This window comes from Nomascus leucogenys, chromosome 22a, assembly GCF_006542625.1.
Source record: "Nomascus leucogenys isolate Asia chromosome 22a, Asia_NLE_v1, whole genome shotgun sequence".
NCBI lineage: Eukaryota > Metazoa > Chordata > Mammalia > Primates > Hylobatidae > Nomascus > Nomascus leucogenys.
This window is the reverse complement of record NC_044402.1, coordinates 15670130-15690645: the sequence shown is the minus strand read 5'-3', so window position 1 is coordinate 15690645 and position 20516 is coordinate 15670130. Positions and strand designations below refer to the sequence as shown.

Below are 20516 nucleotides of genomic sequence, written 5' to 3'. Positions count from 1 at the left end.
CATCAGATTAGTAGTGGCTATTTTTATAACTCTGATTTGTCCACGTGAAACAGAGGAATGACTTTGAAAAATAGTCTGAAGAGCTGCAACTTTTAAAACTATTTGTATCTCAGCACTAGGTTGGTTGGTTTGTTTTTCTTGGGACGGGGCCTTGCTTTGTCGCCCAGGCTGGAGTGCAGGGGCGTGATCACATCTTACTGCAGCCTCCAACTCTTGGGCTCAGGTGATCCGCCCACCTCAGCCTCTCGAGCGGCTGGGACCACAGGTGTGTGCCACCATGCCCGGCCAATTGTTTTATTTATTTGTAGAGCCGGAGTTTCACTATGTTGCCCAGGCTGGTCTTGAACTCTAGGGCTCAAGCAGTCCTCCCACCTCAGCCTCCCAAAGTGCTGGGGTTACGGGTCTGAGCCACCGTGCCTGGCCAGCACGAGATATTTGAGTCAAGCAGATGCTTCCACGTGCCTTACAACTAAGGAGGTTGCAGTATATGATGGAATTATGTCATTCGAGGTGCTTCAATTCCCTGTTCAGTTTCTCAGGCTGTGGCATGGGGTGATAATAATCGCACCTCAGAGTTGTTCTGAGGAGTAGACGAAGTGACATAGGCAGGGTGTTTGGATCTGCTTCACAGTGGGTACAAAATACATTTTTGCCCCTGTTGTTCAGTCTCTCTCTGAAATCGCTTCTGGCACCAAATGGGCAGGAGATTTGATTCATCTGAAATCTTGATCTGAAGTCCCAGCACGTCTCCACTCATATCTTGTCCCAGACCAGTGTGTTGTCCTCGTATGGCAAAACCAATACTTAGACGAGGGGGCAGGGGCATCACATTCAGAAATTCTCCCATCAGGTGGGACGCAGGAGAGGGATACAAGACTACAAATTGGGTTCAGGGTATACTGCTCTGGTGATGGGTGCACCAAAATCTCACCAGTTGGCCAGGCGTGGTGGTGTAATCCCAACACTTTGGGAGGCCCAGGCAGATGGATTGCCTGAGCTCAGGAGTTTGAAACCACCCTGCGCAACATGGTGAAACCCCATCTCTACTAAAATACAAAAAAATTCGCCAGGTGTGGCGGCACGCTCCTGTAATCCCAGCTACTCGGGAGGCTGAGGCAGGAGAACCGCTTGAACCCAGGAGGCAGAGGTTGCAGTGAGCTAAGATCGTACCACTGCACTCCAGCCTGGGCGACAGAGTGAGACTCCTTTTCCAAAAAAAAAAAAAAAAAAGCCTCACAAGTCACCACTAAAGAACTTCCTCATGTAACCAAATACCACCTGTTCCCCAAAAAAACCTATGGAAATCTTTTTTTTTTTTTTTAAATGGAGTTTTGCTCTTGTTGCCCAGGCTGGTGTGCAATGGCGCAATCTTGGCTCACTGCAACCTCTGCCTCCCAGGTTCAAGCCATTCTCCTGCCTCAGCCTCCCAAGTAGCTGGGATTACAGGCATGTGCTACCACACCCAGCTACTTTTATATTTTTAGTAGAGACGGGGTTTCTCCATGTTGGCCAGGCTGGTCTCGAGCTCCCGACCTCAGGTGATCCACCTACCTCGGCCTCCCAAAGTGCTGGGATTATAGGCATGAGCCAATGTGCCCAGCCGGAAATAAATTTTTAAAAAGAAATCCCCCCATTGAAGTGGACTCCTCCAGATCTGTAAGGGCTCCAGGAATTCCCTTTAAGGCAGAATGTACAGCTGTGATGTAGAGCTGGTAACAACACCAGCCAGCATACAGAAAGCTCACTGGCTGCAGATTCAGCTCATAACTCCCCCATCAACTGTAGTATCTTCATTAATTGATGTAAAATTGAAGCTTAGAAGAATCAAGTAAGAATCTTGCCTGTGCTGCAATGCTGGGTGGCAAAGGCAGGATTCGATCCTGGACGATTGGACTCCAGCACCCATCATCTCAATCCCTGCCCTACACAGCCACCTTCAGAATGTTGTCTTCTCTCCTGTCTCCTTCCTGGTTACTGGGAGTCAATGACACGGACAGTAGAGTCTCTCCCATGACCCCCTGTGAAATTCCTCCCATTATTCCTCATAGCCTTTGGGAAGTGGTGCTTTTCTGCGGAGCTTCTCAGTCAGTATGGCTGTGCTGTCTTAGATGTTAACACTGACTTTCTATCTCCCGATGGGTTGCTGTCTTCCAGTTGAGTTGCCAAGCCTTCATCTAAGGTATTAGACATTAGATTTGGGGGAATTTTAGTTCTGTTAACATTCTGGGATTTTTTCCCCCCAACTTTTATTTTAGATACAGGGAGGTACATGTGCAGGTTTGTTACATGGGTGTATTGTACTCAGGTAATAAGCATTATCCCCAGTAGGTAGTTTTTCAACCCATGCCTCCCTGTTCTAGTAGTCTGCAGTATCTGTTATTCCCATGTTTATGTCTGTGGACGCTCAATGTTTAGCTCCCACTTATAAGTGAGAACATGCAGCATTTGGCTTTCTGTTCCTGTGTTATACACTTAAGATTATGGCTGCCAGCTCCATCCACATTGCTGCAAAGGACATAATTTTGTCCTTTTTTAAGGCTGCATAATATTCCATGGTGTATATGTATAATACCACATTGTCTTAATCCAATCCACTGTTGATGGGCACCTAGGTTGATTCCATGTCTTTGTTATTGTGACTAGCAAGCTGAGGAACATACAAGTGCATTTATTTCTTTTGAAAAATGATGTATTTTCCTTTGATATATACCTAGGAATAGGATTTCTGGATCAAATGGTAACTCTAAGTTCTTTGAGAAATCTCCAAACTGCTTTTCACAGTGGCTGAAATAACTTACATTCCCACCAATAGTGTGTAAGTGTTCCCTTTTCTCTGCAGCCTCGCCGGCATCTGTGGGATTTTAAAGGCAGTCTGAGTTATTTTATCCAGGACCTTTTCCCATGAAAAATAATGCAAGTATTTTTGGAGATTCAAACACACATAAGACTAGAGCATCCTGTCCACCCCAGAGAGACAGACAGGTTTTCTTTTCTTGGGGGACGGAGTTTCGCTCTTGTCAGCTGTAATGCAATGGCGTGATCTTGCCTCACTGCAATCTCCGCCTCCCGAGTTCAAGCGATTCTCCTGCCTCAGCCTCCCGAGGAGATGGGATTATAGACTCCCACTAACTTCCCCGGCTAATTTTTGTATTTTTAGTAGAGACGGGGTTTCACCATGTTAACCAGGCTGGTCTTAAACCCGGGACCTCAGGTGATCTGCCTGCCTTGGCCTCCCAAAGTGCTGGGATTACAGGCGTGAGTCACTGCACCAGGCCCAGACAGTTTGTTGTTGTTGTTGTTTCTCTCTCTCCTGGACCAGAGAGATCTCTAAGTGTATCTCCTACCTCTAAAGACTTTGCCTTTTCAGCTTCCATTCTCAGCAGCTCAGTGAGGCACAGGCCGTACCCAGATGTATAAGATCAGTCTCTAGGCTTCCTAAAGACCCCGTCTTTCCTCTTCACATTCCTGTTGGGCAGGAGTCAATTTCTCTTGTCTCTTTTTGTCTCCTGATCTTTCCCCTTTTCTGACAACTCACTCATCTCGCTCCTCCACTCAATTTTCCTTTGACATTAATTTTTCTCTTCTCAGCCGAGCCTCCTAATCTTGTTCTTCCTCAAGGACACCTTGGAATAAAAGCCTGGCATGTCCCTGAGTGCCTCCTCCTCCTATGCACGCCTTTCATCCCCTCCCTGCATTCTTGTTGGGTGTCAGGAACTGAGTGGTTTCTGGGCTTTCTCTCCAGACCCCTTTTCCCCTCTTAAAACAATAACATTTATTATTTTCACAGAGACTCTTTGAAATCTATGATCATATAGGCCATTCTTTGATGAGTTTCTGGAAACCTCATTGAAAACACATTGTCTGGAGACCGTTTTCTCTCTTGGCACAGCAGCAGCACCTAGAAGGCAATAAGACATCTTGTCCCTGTCACACATACATTCCTATCTTTGGGGACTCCTGGGATTTGCTTGATAATAGTATCTTTTTTATGTCTTTGAAGCCTTTGTGCGATCACTTGATGAATCCTGCCAGAATTGTCTCACAAAGGTGATGTGCATTCTGTTTCTTTCTTGGGCCATGTATCCTCCTGGGATGGTCAGATTAAGCCCAAGGGAGACACTATCCTACCCAGGCTGGGCAAGGAAGGTGGAAGAGTCTCCGGGGGTCCCTTTCCATATGAGTTGTCACTGTCTTTTTTTTTTCTTTTTTTTGAGACGGAGTCTCGCTGTGTCACCCAGGCTGGAGCGCTGGAGTGCAGTGGCGCGATCTCAGCTCACTGCAAGCTCCATCTCTCGGGTTCACGCCATTCTCCTGCCTCAGCCTCTCCGAGTAGCTGGTATTACAGGTGCCTGCCACCACGCCCAGCTAATTTTTTATATTTTTAGTAGAGATGGGGTTTCACCGTGGTCTCGATCTCCTGACCTCGTGATCCGCCCGCCTCGGCCTCCCAAAGTGCTGGGATTACAAGCGTGAGCCACCGCACCCAGCCAGGTGTCACTGTCTTGAACTTGGGGATCAGCTACTTTCTTTTCTTTTCTTTTTTTTTTTTTTTTTTTTTTTGAGAGAGTCTCACACTGTCACCCAGGCTGGAGTGCAGTGGCACGATCTTGGCTCACTGCAACCTCCACCTCCTGGATTCAAGTGATTCTCCTGCCTCAGCGTCCCGAGTAGCTGGGATTACAGGCATGCACCACCATGCCTGGCTAATTTTTGTTTTTCAGCAGAGATGGGGTTTCACCATGTTGGCCAGGCTGGTCTCAAACTCCTGACCTCCGTGATCTTCACACCTCGACCTCCCAAAGTGCTAGGATTACAGGCGTGAGCCACCAGCCAGGATCAGCTACTTTACAACTCCATTTTGCTCCTTTAGGTAAATGGGTTACATAAATAGGGTGAGGTTGGGTCCATCCATCCATCCAAGGCATTCAGCAGCACCGTGTCTCTCATTCATGCTGGTCTCCTGTCTCCTGATTGTCCAAGCTCCTTTCTGCTTCAGGCCCTTTTCTTCTCTCAGCCCTTTTCTTCTCTCAGCTTTTTATAAAACTGGGTCCCCATCTTCAGCCTCACCTGAAGACATGAGATCTTCTCTCACCCCCTTGGTGAAGTAGTCCTCACCTCATTTATTCCCTCTAGAGTCCTTACCTGAAATCACAGATGTTAGAGGAAAAAGGGGTCCCTTGACTTTAATATACAGGATAAATCAAGTGACAGAACAACCAAACACAAGTTTTTATACAGTTGATGGGGACATTCTGTGTATGCAAACTAAGTACCACCCACCCTATGGCCTTGGATTGGGGTCGTTGAGGGTACTAGGGTACTCATGGGTTAGAGTCCCAAGCTTTGAGTCTTTAACCACAAAATCCATTGTCTCCCCATATCAAGGAAGTTGTTTTTTTTTCCCTTTTGGCCATTTTTCTTGAAGACCCTTGAATCCAACTCTAAACAGACAAGGACAGGCAGTAATTTGTGTCCAAAGACAGCTAGGCACAAGGGATCTGTTTATTTTATAGCTGTAATTTCTGCATACGAAAGAAAAGGTCCTAGGTTAAAAAATAATAATAACAGGCCAGGCGCAGTGGCTCACGCCTGTAATCCCAGCACTTTGGGAGGCTGAGGCGGGCGGATCATGAGGTCAGGAGAGAGACCATCCTGGCTAACACAGTGAAACCCCGTCTCTACTAAAAATACAAAAAATTAGCCGGGCAAGGTGGCAGGCGCCTGTAGTCCCAGCTACTCGGGAAGCTGAGGCAGGAGAATGGTGTGAACCCTGGGGGGCGGAGCTTGCAGTGAGCCGAGATCGTGCCACTGCACTCCAGCCTGGGCGACAGCAAGACTCTGTCTCAAAAAAAAATAAAAAAATAATAACAGTCCGGCAAAGGTTTCTTGCTTCCTAGTAAGACTGCATGATGTTCCAAATCATTGTCCAGGACTTGGCAAAAGCAGGGGCATAGAAGGAGGTTTTCTATGGAGACAAGGAGCCCTCCAGAAACCTGGGCAGGCTGAGCTGGCAGTGCTGGTGGCAGGAGGCCAAGTCCTGGTTGGGTCTGAATTCTTGGGTATCTGGTTATTCTGACACTAGTTATCCCTGTGACCTTGGGCATTCCATCTCCCTGGGTTTCAAGGCCTTTGAAATATGAGGTGATTCAATCAGAATAGTTCTGCTCAACTCCTGTAATACCTGCCAACTCCCTTTTTATGTCAAAAACAATTTATGAGCTTGGTGCCATAAGGCCCCACAGTAAACACAGAACTTCTGAAGAGATCTCATTTTGACATACTGTACCATCTGAAATGTTTTCCACATCACATACTAATAGGCAAAATCAGAAAGGTGCTGGGCTCAGTGGCTCACACCTGTAATACCAGCACTTTGGGAGGCTGAGGCAGGCGGATCACTGAGATCAGGAGTTCGAGACCAGCCTGGCCAACATGGTGAAACCCTGTCCCTACTACAAATACAAAAATTAGCCAGGCATGGTGGCTCATGCCTGTAATTCCAGCTACTCGGGAGGCTGAGGCATGAGAATCATTTGAACTCAGGAAGCAGAGCTTGCAGTGAGCTGAGATCTCGCCACTGCACTCCACCCTGGGTGAGAGTGAGACTATGTCTTCAAAAAAAAAATTTGTGATACTATCATGAAATTTTATAACTATTTATTATCCTGAAATGAAATTTTATAGGTAAAATAAACTACACTTATATTTTAGAAAGACATTATACTGCCCTAATTATAAAAGAATAAACAACAGAAAACATTTACAGTAAAATAATATGGGCCAGGTGTGGTGGCTCATACCTGTAATCCCAGCACTTTGGGAGGCCAAGGCGCATGGATTGTTTGAGGCCAGGAGTTCCAGACCAGCCTGGCCAACGTGGCGAAACCCCATCTCTACTAAAAATACACAAATTAGCTGGGAGTGGTGGTGCATGCCTGTAGTCCAAGCTACTCCGGGAGGCTGAGGCAGGAGAATCGCTTGAATCCAGGAGGCAGAGGTTGCAGTGAGCTGAGATTGCACCACTGCACTCCAGCCTGGGGGACAGTCTGAGACTCCATCTCAAAAAAAAAAGTATATCAATATATAAATGCTAGGGTCTGACTATAATGAAGTGCTCAGGTGTTTGTACCAACAGGTAGGCTGACACGGGTGCTCTGTACTGCACACCACCGCTTTACTGTCCATGATGAGATTGCCCGAGATGGTGCACATTTGGTTACTCTTAAAATACATGTTGGCTGGGTGTGGTGGCTTGTGCCTGTAATCCCAGCACTTTGGTAGGCCAAGGCGGGTAGATCACAAGGTCAGGAGATCAAGACCATCCTGGCTAACATGGTGAAACCCCATCTCTACTAAAATACAAAAAATTAGCCGGGCGTGGTGGTGGACACCTGTAGTCCCAGCTACTTGGGAGGCTGAGGTAGGAGAATGGCATGAACCCGGGAGGCAGAACTTACAGTGAGCTGAGATGGGCCATTGCTCTCCAGCCTGGGCGACAGTGTGAGACTCCGTCTCAAAAAAAAAAAAAAAAAAAAAAACATGTTGAACCTTCCCTCAACTTATAGGGCAGTTGCCTGCCTGGAAATTTCAGTAAACATTAAAACTGTGCAAAAACAAAGAGTGTGTTTATTTGTAAAACAAGACTTAGGTTCGGCTCAATACCCATGCAATACCTACAGCTGAGGATTCTTCCAGGGGAGACCGCAGCCTGTTGGCATGGCTCAAGAGTGTGTGAACTGCAAAATCCAGCCTGGGAAGGTGGTTGTGTTCATCAAGCCCACCTGCCCATTCTGCAGGAGGACCCAAGAGATCCTCAGTCAATTGCCCATCAAACAAGGGCTTCTGGAATTTGTCGATTTCACAGCCACCAGCCACACTAACGAGATTCATTATTTGGAACAGCTCACGGGAGCAAGAACAGGGCCTCGAGTCTTTATTGGTAAAGATTGTATAGGCAGATGCAGTGATCTAGTCACTATGCAATAGAGTGGGGAACTGCTGACGCGGCTAAAGCAGATTTGGAGTTTTGCAGTAACCACAGAGCAGGCCACATGCAGACTTTCTTCCTCAAGAGCTGGATGGCATTGCACGTGATGACAGCACTTCCTGGTGGATGAATTTGGGAGGCACAAACAGCTTTTTTCTTCTTTTGCCTCAGTATTTAAAAGTGGATCAACTTGCTCTTAACCATGGGGCCAAGGAGGTTGACGGGCCATCTTGGTTTTCTTCTTGATGTGCTCTTTGGTTTTCAGAAGACTGTGACAAGTTCTGGCCTAGGATTCGCTCACTCACCCTCAGTTGTTCTTTCTCTTTGGCATGCGTTTCTTACTGTTCTCCACATGTCGGCATTCCTCTGCCTGTAAGCCAGTGTTTTTCAACTATGTTTATACAGACTCCTTCTCCACAATGATGAATCCTTAGTTGGTTTTCTGCTACTGCCCATTAGCTGAAATCATTTTTCCGCTTGACTTTATGGAGTTGGTGTTATGAAATCAGTGGGTATTTTGAATGTGTTCTTTCAAACTACACGCACCTCTCCGGAGACTCAACCCCGCCCCATCCCATCCCACCTTGAGAATCACTGCCCTGAACCAGTGTTGTCCACCATGTCCTCTCACAGATCTCATAGGAAATGTTCAACAATTCTGTGAAAGAGTCTGTGAAAGGGCCGGGCGCGGTGGCTCATGCCTGTAATCCCAGCACTTTGGGAGGCAGAGGCGGGCGGATCACAAGGTCAGGAGATCGAGACCATCCTGGCTAACACGGTGAAACCCTATCTCTACTAAAAATACAAAAAATTAGCCGGTCATGGTGGCAGGCGCCTGTAGTCCCAGCTACTTGGGAGGCAGAACTTGCAGTGAGCCGAGATTGTGCCACTGCACTCCAGCCTGGGCAACAGAGTGAGACTCTGTCTCAAAAAAAAAAAAAAAATTATCTGAAAGGTCTCAGGACCCAACTGGAGAAATCATATGAAAAGTAAAGCATAGTTGGTCTTGCTGTCACATGGATCAGAGGCACAAGTGCAGAGGCTGTGGTCATGTGGAACACTCTGTTATTTAAGATGGCCATCCAGATAATCCTGAACACTGTGTATTTATTTGATTTAGAGTACCAGCAAAAATTAAAGCACAAAATGTAAAACATCTGAGAAAACTTACAGCCCCCTACCCCAAGAGTGTATCTGTGAAAGAGCCCCCAGTGCTTTGAAAACTTAAGAATCCCTTATGAAGTTTGCCTTTTCTAGAACTGTAAGATTGTTAGTTTCCTTCTTCAGTCTCTATTGAGAATGTTTAATTTCTTTTCTAATAAAAAGATACCTATAGATGAAAAAAGAAGAATTAGGTTCTAGACTCAGATAAATGCAGATATTTATCCAGTGAGACATTTGGAAGTTGTACAGGATGCAGGACTTCCTTTTCTTTCTTTCTTTCTTTTTTCTGAGGTGGAGTCTCACTCTGTCGCCCAGGCTGGAGTGCAGTGGCGTGATCTCGGCTCACTGCAAGCTCCACCTCCCAGGTTCACGCCATTCTCCTGCCTCAGCCTCCCAAGTAGCTGGGACTACAGGCACCTGCCACCATGCCTGGGTAATTTTTTGTATTTTTTTAGTAGAGACGGGGTTTCACCGTGTTAGCCAGGATGGTCTCAATCTCCTGACCTCGTGATCTGCCTGCCTTGGCCTCCCAAAGTGCTGGGATTACAGTGTGAGCCACTGCGCCAGGCCTTTTTTTTTTTTTTTTTTCTTTTTGAGAAAGGACTTGCTCTGTCACCCAGGCTGGAGTGCAGTGGCGCAATCACGGCTCACTGTAGCCTCAACCTCCTGGGCTCAGGTGATCCTCCCACCTCAACCTCCCGAGCAGCTGAGACCACAAGCATGCACTACCACGACGAGCTAATTTTTGTATTTTTTTGTAGAGACGGGATTTTGCCATGTTGCCCAGGCTGGTCTCGAAATCCGAGACTCAAGTGATCCATCTGCCTCAGCCTCCCAAAGTGCTGGGATTATAGGCATGAACCACCTCACCTGGCCAGGATATTTATTTAATGTGCTGGACATGTAACAGCCCTACCCCCTCCATACTAAATGCCAGTCATTGTGACAGCCAAACCACCTGCCCAACTCATATTTCCTGAATGCCCTGTAGGGGCAGCATTGCCCCTGCTGAGAACTGTCTTTAAGGAACCCAGAGGTGTGCTACTACAGCTTTAATGTGAGTGCAGATTACCAGCAAGACCGTATAAAAATGCACCTGAGCCGGTGTGGTGGCTCATGCCTGTAGTCCCAGCACTTTGGGAGGCCAAGACGGGTGGATCACTTGAGGTCAGAAGTTCGAGACCAGCCTTGCCAACATGGTAAAACCCCGTCTCTACTAAAAATACAAAAATTAGCAAGGCACGGTGGCAGGCACCTGTAATCCCAGCTACTCGGGAGGCAGAAGTTGCAGTGAGTCGACATCGTGCCACAGCACTCCAGCCTGGGTGACGGAGTGAGTCTTTGTCTTAAAAAAAAAATAAAAAAAAAAGCATCTGATTCAGGAGCTCTGGAGTGGGACCCAGGATTTTGCATTCCAGGTGATGCCACTACTGCTAGTCTGGGGCCACACTTTGAGTAGCAAGGACATAAGGAGTCACATAGTGCCTCCTGAGCTAAGTGTCTGTGGATTCAGTGCATGTCTTTCTAAAGGGGCATGTCTTTGAGAACCACATACTATTGAATCTCCTGGGGTACTTACCAAATATGCATATCCCTGGCCAAGTGCAGTGGCTCACGCCTGTAATCCCAGCACTTTGGGAGGCCAAGGCGGGCGGATCACCTGAGGTCAGGAGTTTGAGACCAGCCTGGCTAACATGGTGAAACCCTGTCTCTACTAAAAATACAAAAATTAGCTGGACGTGGTGGCAGGTGCCTGTAATCCCAGCTACTTAGGAGGCTGAGGCAGGAGAATCGCTTGAACTCGGGAGGCAAAGTTTGCAGTGAGCTGAGATGGCGCCATTGCACTCCAGCCCGGACGACAAGAGCGAGACTTTTGTCTCAAAAAAAAAAAAAAAAAAAAAAAATACATCCCTGAGTCTCTGAGTCTCACTCTGAACCCCCGATCAGGAACTCCCTGCTTAGCCTATTAATACTTAATTCCCTGAGTGTTGCCTTAGAGCCACTGAGTTGAGAACCCCAACTTCATTTCTAGACATCTCCAGATCTTGTGGACCTTTGCAAAGCAAAGCTCTAGTTTTCTGTCCAAATCTCAGATTCTGTGCAAGTCAAGAAACTGCCCTGGGGTGTCAGATAGAGGATGGAGAGTTGGCCACCCACTGAGGTTCTGGAAATTTTCTATTTCTTGACTGAGTATTAGTTACAAAGATGCTCAAGCCATTTATACATTTATTCACTTTTTTCCCTAAATGTGTTACATTTCATATATACACAGAGAAGAGGACCTCTCCTTATTGGCTCTAGGAGAAGTGGTTGATTAGCTCAGGGAAAGAATGAGGGGAATTGTTAGTTGCTACTCAAGCCCAATTATTTCCCAGCTGTGCCCTTTTTCTGTGCGTTTCATTGATTCTAGTCTGGCAGTGGGAGAGAACAGTATAGAAGACAGTGAAATGTTCGCTTTTGTTGTCCTGAGACAAAGCAGAAAGATGTTGACCTGCACTTATTTGGAGAAGGTTATCTGGGGCATCTAGAGAAGGGGCTGAGCCCTTTCATCTCTAGATGCAGAATGTCCCTCTCTGTGACAACACTGCCCCAGATGGCTTGGCCACAACGATAAAGCCACTTTCCCTCTATGCAGGCAGTTGCTTACCATAGAGTATTACAGCGAAACCTTCTCTTGTGACTATTTTTTTTACCTAAATAAATAAGGTGACTGATTTCTTCAGGTGAATTGACTTCTCTAGTAATTTTCTGGCCCCACCCCTTCCACGCATCCCTCACAGGTGGGTCACTGGGCCACACTTCAGGCTCTTAAGAGAGAATCCACTCCTGGGGAGTCTAAGGATCCTAGGCTAGTTGTTTAGCAGAAAATCAACCTTGGGGCTGGCCCCACCCTGACCTTATATCCCAATTCTGGGAGCTAGGACGTCTTCTCTTAGATCAAGGCTCTGCCTCAGCACCATGTCTGGTCCCTGTGTCTTTGCCTGGAATTCAGCCAAACATCCTGCTCTGCTCGTTCTCCTTGGCCCTTCTTACCTTTTTCTCACATTCCTGCACCATTCTGCATATCTCTAGCGATGCCATTTACGTTGTGTTCTGTGGGTAAGGCAGTGCTGCTGACATGCAGGGACTCCCACCCACCAAGTGAAGCTTTTAAAAAGTTTTTTTAAATGAAGCAGATCATTTCACTCACTTGACTCATCATCTATTCTTGCTCTCCTGATTCATGTGTGAACACAAACATCCAGAAGAACTGGATGAGCAATACAGTTGATTCATCCCGGCCAGTAGAGCATCTCTAGAGTATCTGAGAAGAGCCATTCAATTCTTCCATGGCTCAACTAAAAACAATGCAAATCATCAATCTTGTAGTCGTCGCTGCAAATACTATTGGTAGAAAAAAGGCAAAAGGAAATACAATAGTTAAAATTGCAAGTGATAAAAAAATTGTTGCAAATGAGAAACTACAGAAAGTAAACATGGTAAAGTTGAAAAGTACAACAACTGAACTGCAAAAAATTAAATGTGATAGAAAACTCAAATGAAATAAAAGCAACAGAAGGAAAAAATGCACATGGTAAAATTGTTTTTTTAACCAATAGAAGGATCACATCTTGGCAAATCTGGATATGCAGAATTTGACTCAGGAAAATTGATCTTGGTGGAAATGTGATTATCCAAGGAAACTCAGATTGTCAAAAACCATGAGGGACAGCATTCATATAGACAAAAAGTAATTGATGAACCAAATATTTTTGGTAAAATTTATTGTAAAAAAAAAAATCTGTTGAAAAGATTTTTTTTTTTTTTTTTTTGGAGACAGGGTCTTGCTCTGTCGCCCAGGGTGGAGGGCAGTGGTGTCATCACAGCTCATTGCAGCTTCATCCTTCTGGGCTCGAGCAATCCTTTCACCCCAACCTCCTGAGTAGCTGGGACCACAGATGTGTGCCACCATGCCCTGCTAATTTTTTGTATTTTTTGTAGAGACAGGGTTTTGCCATATTGCCCAGGCTGGGCTTGTCTTTAACTCCTGAGCTCAAGCAATCTTCCCTCCCCAGCCTCCTAAAGTGCTAGGATTACAGGTGTGAGCCATTGCACCTTGTTGAAAAGTTTTTTTTTTAATGGAAAAACATAGTACTGGTTTACCTGCATGGAAAAATTGTTGAAAGAATTAAAGTAGCTTGTAATGGAATTCACTGAGGAAAAGACTGTCTTAGTAAAATTTCTTCAGTGGCAAAATTCGGACGAAAATATATATACATATTCATAAAGACAAAACAAAAATGTTTTTAAGTGTAAAGCACCAATTGAATCAAATAGAGTGTTTGAAAATGGTGGGGTACAAATGAAACCTGATGACTGAATCAATGCACCATCTTCGATTGGATCCTGGAGCAGAAAAAGGACATTGATGAAAAATAGGTGAAATCCAAATGAAGTCTGGAGTTTGGTAGGTAGTAACGTACTAATGGTGGTGTTTTGAATTTTGACCCATGTGCTATGGTAATGTAAGATCTTAACATTAGAAGAAACCAAAAGGGCCCGGGAACGGTGGCTCATGCCTGTAATCCCAGCACTTTGGGAGGCCAAGCTGGGAGGATCATCTGAGGTCAGGCATTCCAGACCAGCCTGACCAACATGGTGAAACCCCGTCTCTACTGAAAATACAAAAATTAGCCGAGCATGGTGGTATGTGCCTGTCGTCCCAGCTACGTGGGAGGCTGAGGCAGGAGAATCACTTGAACCCGGGAGGCGGAGGTTGCAGTGAGCCAAGATCGTGCCACTGCACTCCAGCCTGGAGGACAGAGTGAGATTCCGTCTAAAAAGAAAAAAAAAGAATGAAGAAAAAGAAACCTAGAGGGATATACAAGAACTTTCTGTATTATCTTTGCGACTTTTCTGTAAGTCTAAAATTATTCCCGAAAATATGGTGGCGTCAAAATGCCCTAGACCAAAGAAAAAGCAAACTCGAATTTTCATTGCAGCTCTTCCTTGAGTACCTTGGCTTACTTCCCAGTGGATCCCCTTAGCTGTGCCAATTTATTTCCAATTTCTATCTAGAGTATCATAGTTGTTGCCACCCTTCCCTTCACCACCCTTTGTGGACTTGTGTGTACTTCCAGACATCTGCCCCTCCCCACGTATCTATACTCAGGCTCCAGACAGCTTCCCGTTGTTTCTCTCTGCACCCAGACCCCCTTGGACTTCCCTGGGTGTAGACCAGGGCGCTCAAACTTGGCTGCACATTGGAATCACCTGAGGAGCTTTAACAACTACTGAAGTCTCGTTGCCACCCGCGGAGATTCTGATTTAAGTGGTCTGGGGCAGGACCTGGGCTTCGGGATTTTGAAACCTCCCCAGGTGATTATAAGGGGCAGCCAAGTTTGAGAAAATGGTGTCAACCTAACTAGAAATTCCTCTGGTCCTGGGAAAGCCCAGTTAAGCCTGGCTTTAATTACAGCAGACCTTCCCCATTCTTAGGACCATGGAGGTCACCTGCGTTCTAAGGTAGATGCTTGCACGTGTATATTGCTCCCAATCTTTTTTCATGTATGTTAATTACAGCCTCTGGGCAGGGATTTTGTTCCATGCTTCTTTGTGTCTCCACCACCAGGAGGTGTATGTTCCTGATTGTCTGGGTGTTCTTGTGCATCATCCTTGAGAGTGAGACCTAGGTTGTTGGTTTCTGTCCTGGAAACAGATGGCAGTGGCTGTCCTGAGGGATTTGATTGCCAGTTGAGCATCCGGTGCTCACCAGGTGGCAGCCTTGCAGTGCAGGTTTCCCCTTCTGCTAGGTGGCCCCTCTTTCTGCATCCAGGTGCAGGTTCACCTCACTTTCTTTGCAGAGCAGAGACTTTGGAGTGCTCTCCAAGTGTGGCCTGGGCAAAACCAGCTCTCTTGTTTGCACTTAAATCCAAAGTCAGAGCCAAATCACTTGACTTCTACCAACCCAATGCAGATTCTGGCAATCAGGAGGAATTGCACCTTCAAAATTTGGGGACTGGGACCTGGTCTCATTTCAGCTCCTGAATGTAAATGGTCCCAAACACAGAGAGGAGTTTTGGGGTTTCATTGTTTTGGGGTTTTGTTGGTTGGTTTGTTTATAACAGCAGTAGATGGACCCTACCCCAGAGCAACTGAGTGTGAATCTCTGAAGGGTAATTACTGGGGATCTGAGTTGTAAACGTTCCTCACATGATTCTGGAAGAGCCAGCCTGTTCCTGCTGGTCACTGGGCTCCACTGGGAACTGCATCACCACAAAGCACCAAGGGCCCTAATTCAGAACCAGGGGATCCTCAAGAAAAATCTCCTGTGAAACTTACAAAGAAGTCATGCCCAAGCCTCATCCTGGAGAGTTGGAGTCAGAAGGTTCCAGGTGGTGCTGAAAATCTTTTTGTGTTTTATAAACTCCACATTCAATTCAGATGTCTGACCCAGGGGCCCTTTCTGTAAAGGGCCAGCCAGCAAATATTTCAGGCTTGCAGACTATATGGTCTCTGTTGCAACTGCTCAACTTTGCGACTGTAGCCTGAAAGCAGCCATGAGTTTACATAAATGAACATGCATGGGCGGGTTCCAATAACATGTTATTATAAAAAAAAAAAAAAACAGGCAACAGGCCGATCTAGGTTGTGGGCCATGGTTTGTCCACCGTGATAAAACCACATGGGGAGCTATAACGTGTTCTTTTATGCCCAGGCAATTAAATCAGAATCTCTGTGGGTGGTGCCCAGGCATTGGTATTTATTAAAAGCTCTTCAGGTGATTTTCAATCAGCCAGGATTAAGAACCACTGCTGTAATGCATGGTCATTGCACTACTCATTCTAAGGAGCAGCATCTTGCTCTGATACAGTGTTTAAACTGCTCCAGAAGGTTCTGTGTTTCTTTGTATGTTTGTTTGCTCATTTTGTTTTCATTAAATGGAATGATTCCAAGCATATTTTTCTATGCCTGCCAAAAAAAATTTTATTGAGATATGACCGATATACAGTCAAGGATATAAATCTTAAGTGTACAACTTGATGAATTTTTACATTTATTGTTTGCACTCTTCTTCACATATATCGTAGCCATGTAACCACACAGATAGAAACGTAAGAACACTCAAAGGAGTCCTTTTCTCCCTTCCCAGGCAATAGTCTCCTGAAGATGTTTGAAGCCTGCCTTTAAATCTGTCTTCTGTCTGAATGGATGTCACTAAGTCACCAAGTATTTGGCAATTTGCCCATAAATATTCTCGGCGTTATGGGGGCAAAAGCAAGCACGGCTGTGGTTGAGATTTTCTATTGCACAGTTTAGTTATAAATTATTGCACAGTTATAGCAATTTTCAGTTGCTATGGCAGACTGCATCCCTGGAAAGGAAGTTCCGTGTGCCCTGTTGGCTCATGTACATCAGGGGACAATGAGGCCTGTCAAGCAGCAAGCAGCCTGTAAGCAGCAGGCCCCAGCTAGGTCAGCTCACCAAACCTCCATGGATGCTTTGGGAAAGGAGACAAGCCCAAGTGGATTTAGACCGCTCATTACAACACAGCAGGCAGCATGAGCTTCAGGTTTGCAAAGGTTCCCCTTGCCCCACAATTCCCAGGAGGCCATGCACAGCAGGCCAGGTGAATGCCGCATACCCCACGGGTCTGTGTCACAACTGCTCAAGAAATCCCCAATCTTACAAGGGGTTGCAAGCAAATGGCGCTCATCTTTTCTCCTACTGGGAGATATTACCGTTATTTTTTTAATTGAGGTGAAATGTGCGTACATAAATTAACCATGTCAAAATACAGTAATTCCTCCCTTATCTTTAGAGAATCTATTTCAAGACCCCGGGTGGATGGTTCAAACCTCAGATACTACTGAACCCTATATGATACTGTGTTTTCTGCACATACATATCTATAATAAAGTTTAATTTATAAGGCACAGTAAGAGATTAACGACAATAACTAAGAATAAAATATAACAATTATAACAATAGCCAGCATCACTACTGTCATGCTTCTGAGCCATTGTTAAGAAAAAGAAGGGTAACTTGATACAAGCACTGCAACAGTGGATCTGATAGCCTAGACAGTTACTCACTGACTCAAGGGCAACAGTGTATATAGCTGGACAAAGGGATGAACATGTCTGAAGTGAGACAGAGTGGGACAGTGAGAGATCTCATCATGCTCCTTAGAACGGCACTCAATTTAAAACTTAGGAATTGGGCTGGGTGCAGTGGCTCACACCTGTAATCCCAGCACTTTGGGAGGCTGAGGCGGGTGGATCACCTGAGGTCAGGAGTTTGAGACCAGCTTGGCCAACATGATGAAACCCCGTCTCTACTCAAAATACAAAAATTAGCCAGGTGTGGTGGCGCATGCCTGTAGTCCCAGCTACTCGGAAGGCCGAGGCAAGAGAATCGCTTGAACCCAGGAGGTGGAGGCTGCAGTGAACCGAGATTGCATCATTGCACTCCAGCCTGGGCAAGACAGAGCGAGACTCTGTCTCAAAGAAAAAAAAAATTAGGAATTGTTTATTTCTGGAATTTTTCATTTAATATTTTGGACCATAGTTGACCACAGGTAACTGAAACCTCAGAAAGCAAAACCTTACGTAAGGGGGAACCACTTGTATACGATGAAGTGGTGCTTAGTGCATTCACAGTGCTGTGCACCCATTACCTCTATCTAGTTCAAAGCATTTTTGTTGCCCCCGGTGAAAACCTCATACCACTTGAATGGTTACTCCTCATTTGTTCTTCCCTTCAGCCCCTGGCAACCACCAACTTGTTTTCTGTCTGTATAGATTTCTCTATCCTAGACAGTTCTCATTAAATGGAATCCTTCAGTATGTGACCTTTGTGTCTGGCTCCGTTTCTTACCCACACAACAGGTGGGTTCGATTGCTTGGCCAGTGACAGCTCAATGACTACAACCAAGGAGGACTTAACAAAGAGATTTTATTACTTGCAGCAAGTAAGAAGAACACTGGGATAGTTCCCAAAGCAGTGCCTCCTCAAATAATGGTGAAAACAGGGCTTTTATTGGGCTGGTAGCTGAGTCATTATATGTAAACGTAGAGTAAATGCAGTGAAGGCACCGTCACCGATCATGCTTCTACATATGTGTATAGGAAATGGTGAATAAGCAAGCTCCTCCCTGGGAGGAGAGTTTAGTATGGTAATGAGGGGAGTTGGGCAAAGTTGATCTCCAGCCCAGGCATCTCTGGATCCAACCCATGTTTGTTTTCTAGGGCTGAGTTTCTTCCTGGAACTTTTTTGAAACATCAAGAACTTAAGATGCAACAGTTACAAGTACGTACTTTTTCACAGTGCATACCCAAAATTCCGGGATTCTGGGTTACACTTTCACTTAGCTTAATGTTTTCAAGGTTTATCTACATCGTAGTATGATTTAGTGCTTTATAGTTTATGGACATACGGGTTTCCACCTTTTGGCTTTTATGAATAGTGCTGCTATGGACATTTGTGTACACGTATTTGAGTACTTGTTTTCAATGTTTTTGGATATTTAGGAGTAGAATTACTGGGTTATATGATAATCCTGTTTAACTTTTTGAGGAACTGCCATACCATTTTCCACAACAACTGCAACATCTTACACCCCCATGGGAATGCACAAGAGTTCCAGTTTCCCTGCATCCTGGCCAACACTTGTTATTTTCATTTTAAAAAATAACCAAAATCAGACCTGAACTGAAGGAAAATAGAGGCATGAAAAACCATTCAAAAGATCAACAAATCCAGGAGTTGGTTTTTTGAAAAAATTACTAAGACAGTCCACTAGCTAGACTAATAAAGAAGAAAAGAGAGAACATCCAAGTAAACACAACTAGAAATGGCAGAGGATGTTACCACTGACCCCACAGAAATAAAAATAACCATCAGAAACTGTTTTGAACACCCGTATGCACACAAACTAGGAAACCTAAAGGAGATGGATACTTTCCTGGACACATACACCCTCCCAAGACTGAACCAGGAAGAAACTGATTACCTGTACAGACCAATAACAAGCTCCAAAATTGAATCAGTAATAAATAGCCTACCAACCAAAAAAAAAGCACAGGATCAGATGAATTCTACCAGATGTACAAAGAAGAGCTGGTAACATTCCTACTGAAACTATTCCAAAATATTGAGGAGGAAGGACTCCTCCCCAATTCATTCTATGAGGCCAGGGTCATTCCTTTACCAAAACCTGGCAGAGATGCAACAAAAAAAGAAAACTTCAGGTTAATATCCTTGATTAACATTGATGCAAAAATTCTCAATAAAATACCTGTAAACTGAATCCAGCAGTACATCAAAAACTAATCCACCACGATCAAGTAGGCTTCATTTCCGGGATGCAAGGTTGGTTCAACATATGCAAATCAATAAATAATCATCACACAAACAGAACTAGTTACTAGAAAAATGCAAATTAAAACCACAGAGATATACCAGTTCATACCCACTAGGATAACTGTCATTTTCTGTTTATTTATTTATTTATTTAGAGACCAAGTCTCACTCTGTTGCCCAGGCTGGAGTGCAGTGGCATGATCTTGGCTCACTGCAAGCTCCGCCTCCCAGGTTCGAGCAATTCTCCTGCCTCAGCCTCCCAAATAGCTAGGATTACAGGCGCCCACCACCACGCCTGGCTAATATTTGTATTTTTAGTAGAGACAAGGTTTCACCATGTTGGCCAGGCTGGTCTCAAACTCCTGACCTCAAGCAATCCACCCACCTTGGTATCCCAAAGTGCTGGAATTATAGGCACGGAGCACTGCACCTGGCCTTCTGTTTATTTTTTAACTTAAAAAAAAATTTAGGTTCGGGGGTACATGTGCAGGTTTGTTATATAAGTAAACTTGTGTCACAGGAGTTTTTTTGTACAAATTATTTCATCACCCAGGTACTAAGACTGGTACTCAATAGTTATTTTTTCTGCTTCTCCCTTCTCCCACTCTCCACTCTCAAGTAGGCCCCAGTGTCTGTTGTTCTCCTGTCTGTGTCCATGTGTTCTCATCATTTAGCTCCCACTTATAAGTGACAACATGCAGTATTTGGTTTTCTGTTGCTGTGTTAGTTTGCTAAGGATAATGGCCTCCAGCTCCATCTATGTTCCCACAAAAGATGTGATTTTGTTCTTTTTATGACTGCATAGTATTCCATGTGTGATGTGTGTGTGTCTGTGCACTATTCCAGTGAGGATGACCAAGTCTCCCCACAGGAGCTTACTTTGAGTTTTATCTACTGTGTTAGTCCGTTCTCACGCTGCTATAAAGAACTGCCCGAGATTGGGTAACTTACAAAGAAAAGAGGTTTAATTGGCTCACAGTTCTAAGTGGCTGGGGAGACCTCAGGAAACTTACCATCATGG

The 20516-nt window shown here is 45.1% G+C and overlaps 1 protein-coding gene and 1 pseudogene across 1 annotated transcript in view; both read left to right on the top strand.

Annotated features, from left to right (window-relative positions):
• KCNK13 (potassium two pore domain channel subfamily K member 13) overlaps nt 1-20516 on the top strand; it is a 122074-nt gene that overhangs the window by 39418 nt on the left and 62140 nt on the right. The gene's annotated exons all lie outside the window — the stretch shown is intronic.
• LOC115832375 lies at nt 7717-7986 on the top strand (annotated as a pseudogene).